The sequence below is a fragment of the Canis lupus genome, chromosome 35 (genome assembly GCF_011100685.1).
Source record: "Canis lupus familiaris isolate Mischka breed German Shepherd chromosome 35, alternate assembly UU_Cfam_GSD_1.0, whole genome shotgun sequence".
In the NCBI taxonomy this organism is placed as follows: domain Eukaryota; kingdom Metazoa; phylum Chordata; class Mammalia; order Carnivora; family Canidae; genus Canis; species Canis lupus.
In genome coordinates, this window is record NC_049256.1 from 19468207 (window position 1) to 19486283 (window position 18077).

The 18077-nt window shown below is 37.5% G+C and overlaps 1 long non-coding RNA gene across 9 annotated transcripts in view; it reads right to left on the bottom strand.

Moving 5' to 3' along the window:
• The window catches only part of LOC102156827, a 309915-nt gene that overhangs the window by 51946 nt on the left and 239892 nt on the right, over positions 1-18077 (bottom strand). For 8 of the 9 annotated variants that reach the window (XR_005384377.1, XR_005384370.1, XR_005384372.1 and 5 more), the window contains one exon: positions 16158-16265. This is a non-coding gene — a long non-coding RNA (uncharacterized LOC102156827). Of the gene's footprint in view, positions 1-1004; positions 1062-16157; positions 16266-18077 lie in introns of those variants that run through there. The other variant, XR_005384379.1, reaches the window with a different exon arrangement.

Here is an 18077-nt window from a genome sequence, read left to right on the forward strand (position 1 = left end):
CTCAATCAGCTATTTTAGAAATAATTTATTAGTAAATATCTACTCTAATATATGTGTAAAAATATATATATATTTTTACTTGTTAGGAGTCTATCACAGGCTGCAATACTAGTGATTTAAAGACGTTAAGCTTCAAAGAGCTCCTTTAAATCTGTAAGAATGACACCAGCACTTCAGGAGGAAGACGGGCAAAGGGTAACTGTTAATGGATCAGTTACTCAGAAATAAAATATGCAATATTATTTCCATAGTATTTTTCTGTGTAGGAGTTACATGCAAAATGAAACATAATCATTTTTACTACTAATCAAAATTGCAGAAATATTAAGTTTATAATTATGAAAGAAAAAAATGGCAAAGTTTTCCTTTTTTCATCTTTTAATGTTCTTTTCGGCTTCCTTCTGTTATTTTCTTTTCTTCATTGTTGTATTGGTAAAGGGAACCTAGGCTGATTCAAATTTCCTAAGTTTGATTCAAATCGTTGAGCAAGGGCAGCCCAGGCAGCTCAGCGGTTTAGCGCGTTGCTTTTGGCCCAGGGCCTGATCCTGGAAACCCAGGATCGAGTCCCACATCAGGCTTCCTGCATGGAGCCTGCTTCTCCCTCTGCCTGCGTCTCTGCCTCTCTCTCTCTCTCTCTCTCTCTCTCTGTGTGTGTGTCTCTCATGAATAAATAAATAAAATCTTAAAAAAACAAAAACAAATTATTGAGCAACAGAGTCAGAGCTTTTAAGTGTCCATACATCATGTGAAAACGGGCATTCTAATACACTATTAACATGAACATACTTGTAAAACTTTCTGAAGGACAGTTTGGAAATATGCATTTACTGTTTAAAATGTTTATGACTGATCATTCCCCCTCTTCTATCTGTTTCTCTAAAAGAAATACTCACAGGGATGCCTGGGTGGCTCAGTGGTTGAGCATCTGCCTTTGGCTCAGGTCATGATCCCAGGGTCCTGGGATTGAGTCCCACATCCGGCTTCCTGCAGGGACTCTGCTTCTCCCTCCACTGGTGTCTCTACTTCTCTCTGTGTGTCTCTCATGAATAAATAAATAAAATCTTTAAAAAAAAGAAATATTCATAAATGTGCATAGATACATAAGGGAGAAGATGTGATAACAGTTTCAACAACTCTCTGTAGAGGAAGTGTTAAATTAAACTTTAGTTCATCCATAAGATGGAATAGCAGGCAGCCACTATTAAATGGAGATATAATGAGTACATCGATGGGAACGTTGTCCAATATATGATAAGTGGAAAGATAAAAAGTAAATCACGCAGCAGTATGCTAACTATAATCTGTTTTTAAGAACTTAATATTAGTAATATAGAGTAGCATATCTTTCCTGTAACATTAAATTTTAGAAAATCCTACTTATAATCAAGTGAAAAATAAATATATGTGTATATGTGCAGAAATTCTATTTCTAGAACTTTTTCCTAATCATAATTAACATGTTCCCATTATAAATGATGATTTAAACAGAGAATGGGTTTGGCATAGTATGTATATAAAACATTAAATTATATTCGGTACATTGAAATGATATTTTAGTTATATTTTTTAAAAATTAAAATGTTTGGAGCACCTGGGTGGCTCAGTAGGTTAAGCATCTGCCTTTGGCTCAGGTCATGATCTCAGGGTCCTGGGACCCTGTCTCATGAAGGGCTGGCTCCCTGCATTGGGGAGCCTGCTTCTCTCTCTCCCTCTACCCCTCCTTCTCTACCCCCCTACTCATGCTCTCTCTCTCTCTGATATAAATAAATCGTTAAAAAAATTAAAATATGTTTATAATATGTTTTTAACATTTAGATAGAATATAAACTGTATGTAAAGTGTAACGTCACTTTGGCAAACAACTCCTAAAAATATTGCTTATGTTTGTAAGCAAAATATATGAATGAATGCAGACAAATGTATACACATATGCAAAGAAAAATGTCTGGCAGCATGTTAAGAGTGGTTAATTTTGTATTGTTGGATTAGGAGTGTTTTTTCTCTTTTTGTTTAATGTTAATTCTATTTTTTCCTCAGAAGGCATATACAGCCTGAAAAGATAAATGAAATCTTTTTTCAAAAACAGATATATAGAAACTGACAATCAAAGTAATAAAAATAGAAATGCCCAAGAAACAAACAAAAAGGTTTACATTTTAGGAAAACCAAGGATATATAAATTTAAAGCAATAAAGACAAGCAAAATTTCACTATTAAAACTGGCAAAGATTTTTAAGAGAAAACTCACTGGGAGTGAGAAATGAAAGATTTCTCCTGTATTATGCAGGGAAGAATATTTTGGTGGTGCCCGCGTGGAAAATTATTCAGCAGGAGTTACCAACTTTAAAAACACTCAAATTTGGGCCAGTAACTTCACTTTCATCTTAAGTGACATCTTAAGAAAGTCATCACAGTTATGGGTAAAGCTGTATGTCATTTGGGCATTTAAAATTATGAAAAATCTGAAACGGATATTCCATAATAGGATAGAAACATAGTTAAACCATACCGATAATTACGTCAAAGTATTATGAAACCATTTAATATCATGATTTCAAATAAATTAGAATGCAATCGTGCTGTAGTGTGAAGAGGAAAGAAAACTAACCAGGGGTCCAGATGACATAAATAGCATAATTCCAAAAAGAAAAGAAAAACCGAGAGAAAATACATCAACATGTAATATTTTCTTACCCCTTGTGGGAGAATTGCAAGTAATTTGCGTGTTCATTGTGATACTTCTTTCTGTTTTTAAAAGTTGTGTCCTTGAAAATTACTTGAAAATCCACTGAACAAGAGGCATGGGCCTACACAATTGACCCATGATGCAGCCCCCAAGAGAGACAGCGTGGGGGCTTCCAGGACACACACAGGCCCCCACCTATGGAACCCTGAGCATTTATAGAGGAGTTGTGAAGAGAGGAAGAACTTGAGGTTTTCCATTTCGGCTTACAGCCTTGCTCAGTGGTCCACGGACCAGGAGCATCAGGATTACCGGAGGACTTAAAATGCAAATTCTCAGGCCCTACCCCAGATTTAATGAATCAGACACCCTGAGGGCGGGACCCAGGAAATCCTGTTTTAACAAGCCTCAGGGTGCATCTGATGCATACTGGAATTTGGGGATCACTGGTCTTGCTGACACAAGAAACCTCCCGGCTTCACAAGCCAATCACTGGGAATTAGGTGCATCTACACTGGTTTGGGCTGCAGACATTGAAGCCAGAGGACTGAAGGGACCATTCCATGGTTAAAGAGCTGGTCTTGCCACAACGGTCATGGTCTCAAATGGTTTAGAAACCACCGACAGAAAGTTGTTTATTGTGTTTGCAGAGATTTAGTTCTGAAACGCAATTTGGAAATGATCTGACTTCAACATGGTTAAAGATAAGAAAAAGACCCTCAGCACGGTGAAATGATGTGACAGGGTCTCATTGTCATCCAGAATCCAGTCTGAGGAGAGGGATCAGCCCACTAGTTTATACTACACTCTATTGTCCAACAAGCAAAAAGTCAGAATGAGAGTCTTTCAAATTCTTTTTTTCAGGAAAAAAAGTCAGTATTCTTTTATATCCTAAACAAACAGGAATATTTATTCCAACTAATAATGTCTCCCATGTATCTTCCAGGCCTGCCATCAAACATCTGTCTATTTTGGACAGCCTTGGGAAATTATCTACTAGAAACATAGCTAAACAGATTTTGTGAATTGAAAGGAAACCAGGAGGCCAAATAATTCTTAATTTAGGAAGCTAAAATCCACAGAGATTATTAAATGATATTAATATTTTAAAACTGCAAGTCCTCTAGGACCTTGTTAGACTGAGTGTGGTCAGTGGTGCAGGCAGCATTAACTTTATCTGGGAGCTCTTTAAAAATGCAAACTCTCAGACCCCACCCAGACCTACTGATCAGAATCTGCGTTTTAATAAGATTTTCATATTCTTATGCACAGTGAAGTTTGAGGAGTATTGCTTTAGGAGTTTTCCATTTGTCTTTAATGATAGGAAATTGTTTCTTTCGGGAAAATACAGTGCTTTCTATAGAACTAGCTAAGTTCTTACAAGGGCATGAATATTCCAAAGAAAATGTATCCTTCCCTGGGTGGCTCAGCGGTTTAGCGCCTGCCTTCAGCCCAGGGTGTGATCCTGGAGTCCCGGGATTGAGTCCCACATCGGGCTCCCTGCGTGGAGCCTGCTTCTCCCTCTGCCTGTGTCTTTGCCTCTCTCTCTCTCTCTCTCTCTCTGTCTCTGTCTCAGAATAAATAAATAAAATCTTTAAAAAAAAAAAAAAAGGAAAGAAAACGTATCTTATCTGACATGCACGTATCACATGGAGATTTATATGAATCACATGGAGATTTGTTATAGAAAGAGGTTAGAACTTCTTCATGGGGATAAATATCACTAGGGTCATCTGGTCTCAAGTGAAAGAGTAACAGGTTAAGCTGTCATACACAAGAATACCGTTTGTTGATTCATACAAGTCCGGGGGCGGGGGGGTAGGATCCAGGATTTATAAAAATCAGCAACTCAACGGTGTCATCAAATATTGAGTTCTTTAACATTCTTCCCTTGACTTCTCAGATCTCAGGGTCAGAATCATCTAAAACAGGTGTCCCTCAGATTTCAAGATAACTGTAAACCAGACTACATAATTTTTGTTTATATTTAGTGGGAGAGAAAAAAAAAAAGAAAATATCTCCCCAAGTATGGTTCACTGTAAGGATGAACATATGATTTGTTTCCTAAACCACCAGGCTTTTAACAATGAAGGAGGAACTATGAAGAGCCACACCAAGAAAATGAGCATAAACATCAACTGTCAGACTGACCAAGACATACAGTCGCTGATCACCCTACATGTAAAATCTATGAATCTTTCCATTCAGTCACGTTAGGTCACACGTCTGTCGGTGGTGTGTGTATGCGTACATGTATATATGAACAGCTATGGGGAATACCATGACATAACTGACTTCTGCTAAATTTGGATTCCATCCTACAACTGGAAACAGGATGGGTTGTTAATTTTTAAAATGAAAAAGAACATTAGTAGGAAAGAAAAAGGAGATGAAAGGAGTGTTTCTTTTTTTAAATTATTTTTTATTGGAGTTCAATTTGCCAACATATAGCATAATACCCAGTGCTCATCCTGCCAAGTGCCCCCCTCAAGTGCCCATCACCCAGTCACATGCAACTGACAGAGTTGTTTACAGGAGGCATTGGTAAAACCCTACTGGCCCCAAGAGTTTAGATGGAGTGTTGGGGTTTAGCCACCACAGCACCAAAAGGCAGTCCCCTCAGGCACTCGGTGATTATTTGTGCTCATCACTCACACTCCAGTGAAGCCTCTGCGCTTCATTAAGTATAGTTTTCTGGTGTTGAAATGGTCTTTCTTTTTGAAAAAGATTGTGACTGTGCACAGTGGATACATTTCTTTTCTTGCAAATGTAAAAGCCGGCCACCCCATGCCAGCTGCTCATAGTTTTGTTTATGATTTCACTGACCAGAGGAATTTCAAAATCAGAGCACAACCTTGGCAGGGCTTGGTGATAACTTTGATCCTCTCTCAGATAAGGTGTTTACTGTTGATGTTATTATCATGAAACTTTCAAAATGATAGAGGCTGTCTGGATGGCAATATTAAAAAAGTTTTAAAGGTGAAAAATAAATCACGTCAATTTCCTGCCTCTACATAATAAGTAATTTTACCTTAGGGTTATTCCCTTCCAGGTTTTCTCACATGCGTACATATTTTAACACAGATGTTATCGAGGCATAACTGTAATTTTGAGTTCTGTTTTATCACTTTAGCACCATGTTGTAAACATTCTAATTAGCGTGCCATTCCGACAAGATGTGTTCAGGGCAAAGATGCTAAGGAAAAGAAACCCTTGAAAGACCCGCAGCTACCTGAAAATGTTCTGTTCAAGCCCGTGTATTCTAAATCACTATGGGATTGGGGAAATTATTCCTTTTGCTTTAAATCTAGCTTTTATTGACAATCCAAAATCAGTAATCATGGATTAAAGCCCCTAAAAAATATGGTGCTGATTTTCAAAGAGAAGATGTGAGTAGCAAGAGGCAAATTGGTCTTTTGGCTAAAGACAAAATTCTCCTCATTCTTTGCTCTTATTAGGGATTTTGTGATCACAGTCATTCTGCTATTTGGTGCTGTTTTTTCATAGATCTGCAGAAATATTTGACATTTGAGACTTAATTGACATAGGTGTCCATATGTACCAGTTTTAAATGGAAAAGAATGCTAAATGACTACCATCATTCTAATAGCTGGCCATGGAGAAGAGGTAAACAGTATATAAGGCACCTGATGTTTCCCTTTTTTTTCTGTGCTCACAAGAGGACAGAGCACATTTCCACCAGGTCGTATGTGCAGGCAAGAGCCTAACACATGGGGTGAGGATTCTGTGGCCAGGTCCTCAAGTGTCACCAGCTACCACTCTTCACATGTCATACCCCATGAGGCTGTGAGCTCCTAAGTCAAAGTGAATGTTTTACTCTTGCCTATACTCTAAACTCCTAGCATAGTTCCTGCCAATGCAATGCACAAAAAAAGTTATTGACTGGGTGTCTAAATTAGTCATGAAGTAAGTTCCATGGTATCTTTGAAGACCACAGTGTTCACTGCACTGTTTTTGTTAAAGCTATGCTCTCTGCCTCTCCCAGATACTTTCTTCATAAGAAGGCACATTTAATAAATCGCCTTTCTAATTCAGTGGACCAATCTGTTTAAGCAGAAGAAGATTCTGAGGACCACTGGGACACCATTTCATAAATTGTCCCCTGCTTCTGCCATGGGAGCTTCAGTGTGCCTACTTAACAGGCATCAAAGTACCGAATGTGTGGCTTCACCAGAGAACTGTACCATTGTTTCAAAACTAACTAGTCTGGATTAATTGTTATGCTAGAAGTAGAGCGAATATTTTCTGGGAAGCAACCACATCCCTACGATAATGTTGAGAATCTATTGGTACAACCATTCTGAGGAAGTCGGCAATATGCATAAAAAGATGTTATCAAAAAAATCCCATCTCCAGGAATTTACTCTCAAGGAATATTTGTGGTGGTATATAAGAGCCTTAAAATAATATTTATGGCAGTGCAATTTGCATGTATTCATTTATGAGAATACTGATCATTTTAATATGTGCAAACACTGAGCTTCTCATAATCACAAAACTTTGATGGGGTGAAGCCTGTGCCTTTTTTTATCCTAAAGGGGTCCTTTCTATGTAATGGAGAAATCTGATGGATCACGGAGCCCTCTCTGTGGACCAGGATGTGTCAAGTGCTGTATTTAGGGAAAATGAGAGAAATCTGGGTTTTTAAATGTCCAAAGTAAAAAAAAAAAAAAAATGTCCAAAGTAACAACTTTTTCTCCCATAAATTTCCAGAGAAATTTGACCTGACATCCGAGAAAAATCCACAGTTAGAAGTTACAAATTAATAGGAATATTTTTGCCACTAGGCAGTAAGTACTATTTAATATACGACACATACTATTCAATATATATACACATATATATGTATAGTTAATATATATATACTATATATATATATATATATATATATATATAGTAACACGTCTCCAAGGCAATCAAAAGTAACTGCAGAAAAGGTGGAAACAAGAAATGAACCACTTTCATATTATTTGATGTCCCATGGGAATGGGATGCAGCATCTCTGATAGTCCAGTTTGATTCCAGTTTAAAACTGACATCTTCTTTTATAGGTCTCTTTTAAATATTATTTATCCTATTACTTTCAACTCCTCCCTCGGATGACTATGTCCATCCAATGCTATGTTTGTGGTAACTATGATGTACAGGGCACTATATCTGTACAGTTGTGTTCCTGAGCAAATAAGAGACCTGGTTTCCAATCCAAAGATTTTACAATCCAATTTAGGCAAATAAAACGTACAAGGGATTGAACTATATTGCCCCCCCCAAAATTATCAACATATTTCTTATGGAACCCAACCTTTGTTAAAATAGCCATTTTCATTAGGAAAAATTGGAAGGAAGTTCTGTTAGAGTACGTAGGACTCTATCACCAACCTCATCCCAAGAAAAATCCAATTGCATATATTTTTTAAAATTATGATTTGTTTCCATGTTGAAAGTCACGTAGTCCCTTTACACTATAGGGACTTAGCAAACAGAAGCCACATTTAATCATTTTCTCTCTATTTACTTCATTCTCAATAGCAAGTCATTACCTCCTCCAACCCCCAGGCCCAAAGTACTTTCTCCCCAGAATATTCCTCCCCAGAATATACAAGGGATCCCTGGGTGGCTCAATGGTTTGGCCCCTGCCTTTGGCCCAGGGCATGATCCTGGAATCCCGGGATCGAGTCCCACGTCGGGCTCCCTACGTAGAGCCTGCTCTGCTTCTCCCTCTGCCTGTGTCTCTGACTCTCTCTCTCTCTCTCTGTGTGTGTCTCTCATGAATAAATAAATAAAATATTTAAAAATAAAAAATATTCCTTCCCAAATACAGAATATTTAGTCGAATACCCCATTTTTAACCCTAACACATTTAAGAGATTTTACAAGACAATGCCTTGCTCCAAGGTCCCTGGGAAACACAGAAAGCACTCTTCTTTCATTTTTCCCTTCTCCTTCAGAAATGTTTGCTTCTCTGCAAGGACCAGAGTTTGAGCCCCAGATTTGGTGTGGAGCCTACTTGAAAAATAAAATCAAATATACTACAAGAAAGAGGTAAAACGGAGACATTTTTTAGAAGGCACACAAAATTTATCTTCTTAAATTTTTAAGTGCGTGGTTTAGTAGTGATATATAATATATTTACATGGCTATGTAACAGGTCTCTAGAATTTTTTTATCTTAAAAAACCAAAACTCTATGAGTGCCTGGGTGGTTCAGTCAGCTGAATGACCAACTCTTGGTTTGGACTCAGGTTATGATCTCAGGGTCATAAGATTGAGCCCCTGTCAGGCTCCATGCTTAGTGGGGAGTCTGCCTGAGATTCTCTGCCCCTCTACCCCTCCCCCGACTCATATGTAAGCTCTCTTTCTCTCTTAAGAAAAAAAAAAAGAAAAACCAAAACTCTATATCTGTTGAACACCAACTCCCCATTCTGTGTTCCCTAGTCTTGGTAATAATCATTCTACTTTCTACTGCTATGAATTCAACTAACTTAGATACTTCATATGAGCAGAGTAACATAGTTTTTGTCTCTTTGTGACTGGCTTATTTCACTTAACATAATGATCTTAAGATTCATCCATGTTCTAGCATGTGACAAAATTTCCTTTTTTAAGGCTGAATGATATGCCATTGTATGTACAGATCATATATTTTTTTAATCCACCCAGCCATGGACATTTGGGCTGCATTTCCCTTTTGGCTACTGTGAATAATCCCCTAGTGAATGTGAGTGTATCACTATCTCTTTCAGACTCTTTCAATTTCTGTAGCTATATATGCAGAAATAGAACTGCTGGATCATATGATAGTTCAATTTTTAAGTTTTTGAGAAACCTCTATATTGTTGTCCATAATGGTTATACCATTTTATAATCTCACCAAGTGCACAAGGGTTCCACTTATCCTCATCCTCACCAGCACTGGTTATTTTCATTTTTTTTGGTGTTTTTTTTTTATTTTTTGTCTTTTTGTTTTGTTTTGTTTTTCTATCATGGCCATCCTAATGGGTCTGATGTGATATCTTATTGCAGTTCTGATGATTAGTGATGTTAGCATCTTTTCACAAACTTATTAGAGATTTGCATTTTTTTCTTTGGAGAAATGTCAATTCAAGTTTGCCCATTATATTGCTGTTGTTGTTGAATTGCAGTTTTTTTATACATTCTAGATTTTAACCCCTTATTAGATATATGATTTGCAAATATTTTCTCTCATTCTGTAGGTTGCCTTTTCACTCTGTTGATTGCTTCCTTTGGTATGTTTTTAAGATTGATGCAGACCCATTTGTCTATTTTGCTTTTCACCTGTGCTTTTGGTATCATAGCCAATAAATTATTGCCAAAGGCAATATCATAAAGATTTTCTCCTATATTTTCTTCTTTGAGTTTTATATTTTAGGTCTTTATATCTGTTTTTAATTATTTTGCATATAGTAGAAGGTAAGGTCTAATTCCATCTTTTGCATGCAGAAATACAGTTTTTCCAACACCATTTGTTGAAGACTGTGCTTTTCCTGCTGAGTGGCCTTGGCACTCTGTTGAAGATCATTTGACTATACATGTAAGGGCTTATTTCTGGGATTTGTATTGTTCCATTAGTTTATGTCTGTCCATATATCAGTTCTACCTATTTTCATACTATAGTTTTGTAATGAAATCAGGAAGTATTAGGCCTTTAATTCTGTTCTCCTTTTCAAGATTGGTTTAGCTATTCATGTCCTTAGAAATTCGATATAAATCTTAGGATTTTTGTTCTGTTCCTGAAAAAAAATGCCATCCGGATTTTGATAGGTATTGCACTGACTCTGTAGGTCACTTTTAGTAATATGGACATTTTAACAATATTAAGTCTTCCAATCGTGAACATAGGATGCCTTTCCATTTATTTCCATCTTCTTTAACTTCTTCCAGGATCATTTTAGAGTTTTCAGTATACAAGTCTTTTGCCTCTAAGTTTGTTCCTAAGTATTTATTCTTTTTGATGCTATGGTAAATAGTATATTTATATATATTACTCTTTATAGAAGAAGCTTGCCAATTCCTGCCTAGAGCATATCATATCTATAAAACACATAATATTTTTTATAGAGTGTAAACACTCAAAGGATTCTGCTTCTTTAGTCCTCAAAGCAAAGCCCTATAGGAAGAAATGCTTAAAGCATAGTAGAGAAGAAGAAAAGAGAATCCTCAAGGCTCTGCTGAGTTTGATCATCCAACAGGACCTAGACAGTTGCTGACTCAAGGCTTAAAGCTCTTTTGGTCATTAAGCCTGCTCTACTCTGCATCTACCACCTTTGGGAAACCATCAGGCAATTATGGATGAGTCAAGCCATGCCACTTAAATCAGATAAGAACCATAGTCAATAAAATCCTTGATTACTTCTCACTTTCATGAGAAAGCCCTTTAAAGAAATCAAGCTAGTTAAAATATGGTCATATAAAAAAATCTCTTAAGATTTAGAGGGATTATACTGACTTCAAAATGGTGTATGGGTCATAATGTCTACTTTTCTACATTGGACACTTCCTTCTTCTTATAATCATTTTGCATCCCATTGTCTCTTTTTCTCAGTGTGCTACTTCCCCCTTAATTATCCTCACCACTGCCTTTCCCCAACCAAAGTCAATTTCTACATTTTAGTTTTCCCACATGTTGCATCATTTTATTTTTCCCACTCACTTTCCAACCCCAGACACAATTATAAAAATTATTGAAATAGAAAATGGAATACACAGATTCTATTCTGGGCTTTTCCAATGTCTTGCTTAGTATTTTAGGGACATATTTTTATTCCATGGGTGTTAGATTAACCTATGACTGAGTAGATTGATCCAGGATCTCTAAGACACATCAAAAGTATGTGGGTAAGATAAAATGTAAACTGCTTATTTCTCAGCAAGGAAAGTAACAAGGAACAGGTGTTTTAGATGCTATGAGCACAACATTTCACAGCATTACACCAGATGTATATGGGCAGATTATCTGCAGAGCTGCCAAAAAGATGCACAAAGACACTTCCATCAAGGACTACAAACCATGAGCTAATCTCTTTTAGCCAAGTTGCCAGACATGCATCTAGGGCCAAGAAAACTTGGTCTGATTTAATATAAACCATCATCCCTGTTTTCAAGGAAAATATGTTCTGTAGATCAGAAAGTAAATAATTTTATATAATATAATTATCTTGTGTATGTAAAATATATACCATATTAAGAATATAATATATAAAATATTACAATTATATAATTGTAGTCAATTACTTGGTTTCTTCTGGAACTTTGAGTGAAAAATACAGCCATTCATAAAGAGAAGGGAAATAGAGAAGATGAGCAGTGATGAGCAGAACTGCTACCAGAGTGATGCTATGGGCCATGAAAGGAGGTGAAAAAATTAGAGTGCCAGTCCTCCCCTTACATCTTATCAATGGTTTTCCATTTAAACTAAACTCACACATGGTTCTCCTGCCAAAAGGCTCCGATCCTCTGCCATTTGCCTCTCTCTTACATCTCATCTCTGTCTATTCTCACAGTTACTCCCTACACTCCAATCATACTATATTTTGTATTTTGTTTTTGCTGATGTTTTTGTTCCTGTCTCAGGCTGCTGTGCTTCCTATTCCTTTTATCTAGGATTAACTCCCATGCATGCTGGCTCCTTCTCAGCTTAAAGAGTACTTGTCCCCTTAGCATCCAATCTACAGTAAGATTCTTCTAATCGTTCTCTACCCTACTGGCTGGTGTTTCATTCCTTCCTTGTACCCCCTCCTCTGTTATTAGGTTATTTTCTGTTTCGTTATCTACTTCCTCCTACCAGAATATAGTTCCATGAGAGAGGAAGAGTCTTTGACTGTCGTATTTATTGTTGCATCTTCATTGACTAAAACAGTGAATGGCAGTGTTTATTAATTATTAATAGAATTAATGTAGTAAAATGACATTAAGTTAGTGAGATCCTAAATCTGCCATATACGTGTTGGGTTTCTGACTTCAGTTTCCGGCCACATGTGTTCCTATAATCATCCTCATTTTCTTTAAATTGATTTATACTTCTGTTCCTTGCCACCAGAGAACATCATGCACATGTGTATGACTTTGAGCAGAGGGCCATCTGCCACCACATCCTGCTGCTAGAGCCCTCTCCCACACAAGGCAAGTTCCATAGCTTGCGTTCATCCAGATTCCTGTTTTATTTTCAGTTCATTCCAATATCTGGCAACTCAGAATCCTCCCTGTCCACTTCCACACTAGACCGAGCTTTCTGAAGTCCAGCCAGGACACAACTCTCGACTGGCCAATCCATTGGGAGAGGAATTCGGATAAATTTTGCTTTATCCCATGAAAAACACTTATCGGATTCAATTGTATCAAAAGTGACAGAATGATTGTGTGATACGGAAAATTCTGTAGTGAAACAACACTATGTTCACTGAGTTTCAAGGATTTGCTCTATTTGCTCACTACTGGGAAAATAGAAGACTTTGGTATTTCCATGGGTAACTGGGGAAAATGAAGATAATGCAGGGCTGGAACATGGTGCTGGCAATGAAAATAGAAAGGAAGAGACAGAAATGAGGACAGTGAGAATAAAATATGACAAGGACCCTCGTTGTCATCTGAATCTCAGGGACAGGGGCACAGATGTTTCAATGATAATGCAGTATTACCAGCCTGAATGACTAAATGCTTTATAACCACTGGCAAATAGACAAGAAGAGGATATAAAGCATGAAAGGCATTAATAGAGCCTATCATTTGATAAATAAAATAAATGGCCAGATATACACTTAGTTGTACATATTAATTAATGTGGGAGTGGTCAGAGATGAAAGAATGGGTTTGATAATTTTACCTATCAGGACCCTCTCTGACTTCCATGAACTGATCTGACACTCTCAGACTGCAGCCTGTATTTTTTTTTAATTTATTCATGATAGACATAGAGAGAGAGAGAGAGAGAGAGGCAGAGACACAGGCAGAGGGAGAAGCGGCTCCATGCAGGGAGCCTGACGCGGGACTCGATACCAGGACTCCAGGATCACACCCTGGGCCTAAGGCAGGCACCGAACCGCTAAGCACCAGGGATCCCCTGCAGCCTGTATTTTTTTAAGATTTTATTTATTCAGAGAGAGAGAGAGAGAGAGTCCTGGAGCACAAGGGAGCAGTAGGAAGACCAGAGGAGAGGGAGAGAGAGAATCCCAAGTGGACTCCACTGAGCATGGAGCCTCCCATGGGGCTTGATCTTACGACCCTGAAATCATGACCTGAGCCAAAATCAAGAGACAGGGGCTTAAGCAACTGAGCCATCCAAGTGTCCCCTGGAGCTTATATTGTAACCTAAAATCCTTGGTTTTGGTTACCAGGAAATAAAAAGCTAAGAAACGAAATAGAAGAGAAAATGCTCAATGAGTTTTAAAAAGCCAAGCAAGTGCAATGCCATGGAAACCAAAATATGTAAGAACTTGAAGAAGTGAGTGGAAAACAGTTGCACTGTTTAAGATTTCGAGATCCTGAAGATTTCAAAAAGTAGAACTAATAAAAAGATGATTGCATTTGTGATTAGATTATTGGAGAGTCAATAATTAAAATTGCTATTATCATTATACAAGAACTGATTGCATCTTTTTTTTAATTCTAGGATGATGGCATAATTCACATTTGAGAGAAAGCTCTATATTTAAAGAATTACTTTGATAATTTTTTTGTGTATCTGTGAGAACAAAAAGCCCATTTCTGCCTTTAGAAGAGGGTTTGAAAAACAAAGAATGAAATTGCTCTGTACCAAAGATGGAAAAAATACTGTAGAAAGAGAAGATAAAGAGGCATGGAATAAAAGAAATAATCAGGCATGGGAGAATGAGCCAGGAAGGAAGGAAAAAAGAGATGTAGTGCCAAGGTAGGGGTCCTGAGAAAAGAGGAAGCTCACCTCCTATTATCAGAAATGACTACTGAGGGGCACCTGGGTGGCTCAGTCAGTTAACATTGAACTTTTGGATTTCAGCTCCGGTCATAATCTCAGAGCATAAGATTAAGCCCTGTATCAGGCTTCACACTCAATACACAGTCTGCTTGATATTCTCTCTCCTGCTCCCTCTGCCCTTCCCCCTGCTCATGCACACACACTCTCTTCCTTTCTCTCTCTCTCAAATAAATAAATCTTAAAAAAAAAGAAGAAATGATTATTGAGACTGTAATCTCTAAACTTAAATTTAAATTAATGTCCACATGGTACTATCTTATAATAGCCCAACATTACTGCCAACCTTGGAAAAAGTCTGCCCTTACACAAGACCATTACTGCCAGTTATTCATAAGGGAATGAAGAAATCAGGGTAGTGTTCACCATGGGGGAGACTGGGCCAGCAAGAGGAAAGGAATCTCCAGGTATGGCAAGTGATGTTTAAGAAGGAAATGGTTAAGTGGGCCGATCAAGATTTCTATCCCCCTCAAGTCTGTAGGAACATCAAGGATATTTTCATCTTGGGACGAGGTGGAGTCTCAAGTCACCATATTTGGATATTACAAAGAAGGATGATCTTTGGAATCTAAAGAAGCAGATGACTCTTGTGCTATAAGAGTTTCACAATTTGTGGGGGTTTTTCTGTAACCAAAATTGGAAACAACTGCTTGAACTGACCCCAAAGCAAGCACTCATGTTTTCCATTGGTGTCACTGAAGGGATTTCATGGAACTCAACCCTGCTTAAAATGGTCTTGCTACGCTTCCTGAATCCCATCAGTTGCAGATTAATTATTCCACGTTAGTATAAAAATGACTGCCTTTCCTTTTAGAAGCTATCTGAGGTTATCTGAAAATTTCTAAGAGAGGAAAGAGGGGAAAGAGAGGAGAAGCCTGGAGGTACAAGCCCTGCCCAAGGCGGGAGAAGATATTGGGGTCCATTAATTGGCACTAATGTCCTGGGTGCTGAAAGTCGTGGGGCAGAGCAAAAGGAGGCAAAAGTGGTAGTGCCCAAAATAATTCCACTTATGCAGAATCTCTGCTTAGAGCCAGATTTGTCTCAAACTGTCTATTTCCTAATCTTTTCTTTTGGTGTGTGTACCATTTCTGCCACTCCACCCTTTATTCTTCCAAGGATATCTTCTATTATTTGTTTTAGCCACCCCTCCCCACCCCTTTTGTTCTTTATCTGGATGTGAAAAGAAGCAGGAAAAGGGTTACATTTAAGCCATAGGAGGGGAAGGTGACACCAAGAGTGTGAGTCATCAGCCACTCAGCACTATGATGCCTCAATCCTAGAAACTGTCCCCATTTTCCCTGGATTTTGGCTCACATCTCTGGTTCATAGACAATCTATCCATGTAGAGCCAACTCCTCAGTAAATACTGCAGAGGAGGGGCTCTGAGACTCATCCAAGGAGAGGGGCACCTTGTCTCAGTTTAATTTCTCACCTCAGCTATTGATTTGTTCTGAATAAGGCCTATAGGATTAGAAAGGCAATCACTTACTCTCTCCCAAAGCAGCTCTTTCAGCTACAGCAATAAGTCGGAGGCCTCATCTTTAGTTTCAATGATTATTAACATCTCTCTAGTCTTCTATGTTGGTCTGAAGCCTCTCTGTGGAGGAAAAGAGGTTAAAAAATTATAAGCAGTGACAAAGCTACTGCTTAGAACAGGTGTGAGCAAATCACAACCCACAGCCCAAATCTGCCCTGTTGTCTCTTTTTTTAAAGTTTAATTGGAACACAGAGAAGCTAATTCATTTACACACTGTGTATGGCTGACTTCACACCACGACAGCGGAATCGAGTGGTTGCAAAGGAGATCATATGGCCTTTAAAATAAAATTAAAAAATTAACTATCGAATCCTTTCTAGAAAAAGCTTCCCAGCTCAGGACTGTGGCATTACCTCTGCTGGTTATAGCCTCCTTAAATGTGTATAGTCCATCAATCATGCTTAACTGGTTTAGTGCTACAAGAATCTGAATAGCACGGGAACTAGCTGAAGCTTGGAGTTAAAATAAATATTTGAAGTATCCTTACACTTGCATGTGACACAGTCAGCACAGTGATCCTCTCACTCCCCTTGACCATTCTGAACAGAGCACAGGGCTTCCAAAAGTGTACAGATCTTTAGTGGAGCACATTCTAAACATTTCATGAGCTCTTCAAAGGTTTTCAACTATTATTTAGTAAGCTTGAAGCAACACACTGTTATCACGAGAAAGGATTATAGTTTATGAATAGTGCAGCAATGCAAAAGGTGTAAGTCACATCTGCACTATGAGAGGTATTTACAACACAACCTCACTGGCCCCCAAATTTCAAAACCTTTTAAACAACTTTAGCTTAGTGTGCATTTCAAGTGCATTTTCAACTGAAGACCAATGTTCACGAGTACTTTAAAACATATCAGTTAGAAAAAAAATTCAAACTCTTTTTAAAGGTGTTTAGTTTGGAACACCTGTGTGGCTCAGTGGTTAAGCATCTGCCTTTGGCTCAGGGCGTGATCCTGGGGTCCCGGTATCGAGTCCCACATTGGACTCCCTGCACAGAGTCTGCTCCTCCCTCTGCGTATGTCTCACCTCTCTGTGATTTATTTATCAGAGATAAATAAATAAATAAATAAATAAATAAATAAATAAATATTTTTTTTTAAAAGCTAAAGATTTTTAGCTTAAATATAGTTAACATATACTGGTTTCAGATGTCTAATATAGTGATTCAACAATTCTATAGATTATAAAATGCTCACTGTGTTAAACTTAGTTGCCATCTGTCACCTTACAAAATTATTATATTATTGACTATTCCCAATACTGTGCTTTTCATCTCTGGGATTTATTTATTTTACAACTTACTATTTATAAATTCATAAAATTTGTATTAATACAGCATTTTAATAATATCCAGAATTATACTTGGGAGTGTCAGACTTTCTTATTCATTTAATATTTTCTATAAGCAGTTCCCTTGACTACCATCTCTGAAACCTTCCCACGAAGTAGAAAAGAGTTACATTCTTAAAAATAGCATTCTTCTTTTACAGAAAATATCAATGCTGTAAGCTCTAAGTTTTACAAAACAGAAATTGGTTGGAATAATTCGAGTACAAAAGAAATAAAATTTGTAAAATAGTTCCAAATTCCACTGAGCAGAAATCTCTGCCTGTGCATATGAAATTTTAATACCAAGACTTTACTCGAGATAGGCACTGCTGTGTCTGGCTTAATTCTTTAAGTCATATTTTTTTTTCCTGTTTCTAAAGGCTGTTGCAGACTAACACTAATGTTTGTAAGCACGTTGTTTGTGATTTCTGCACTGATATAACAAACATATTGTTAGGCTGAAACATCCAGAATTGCTTAGAATTCTAAGAAGCTAATTTAAAAATAATTTACAGAAATGATTCTAAGTTTAGAGAACAT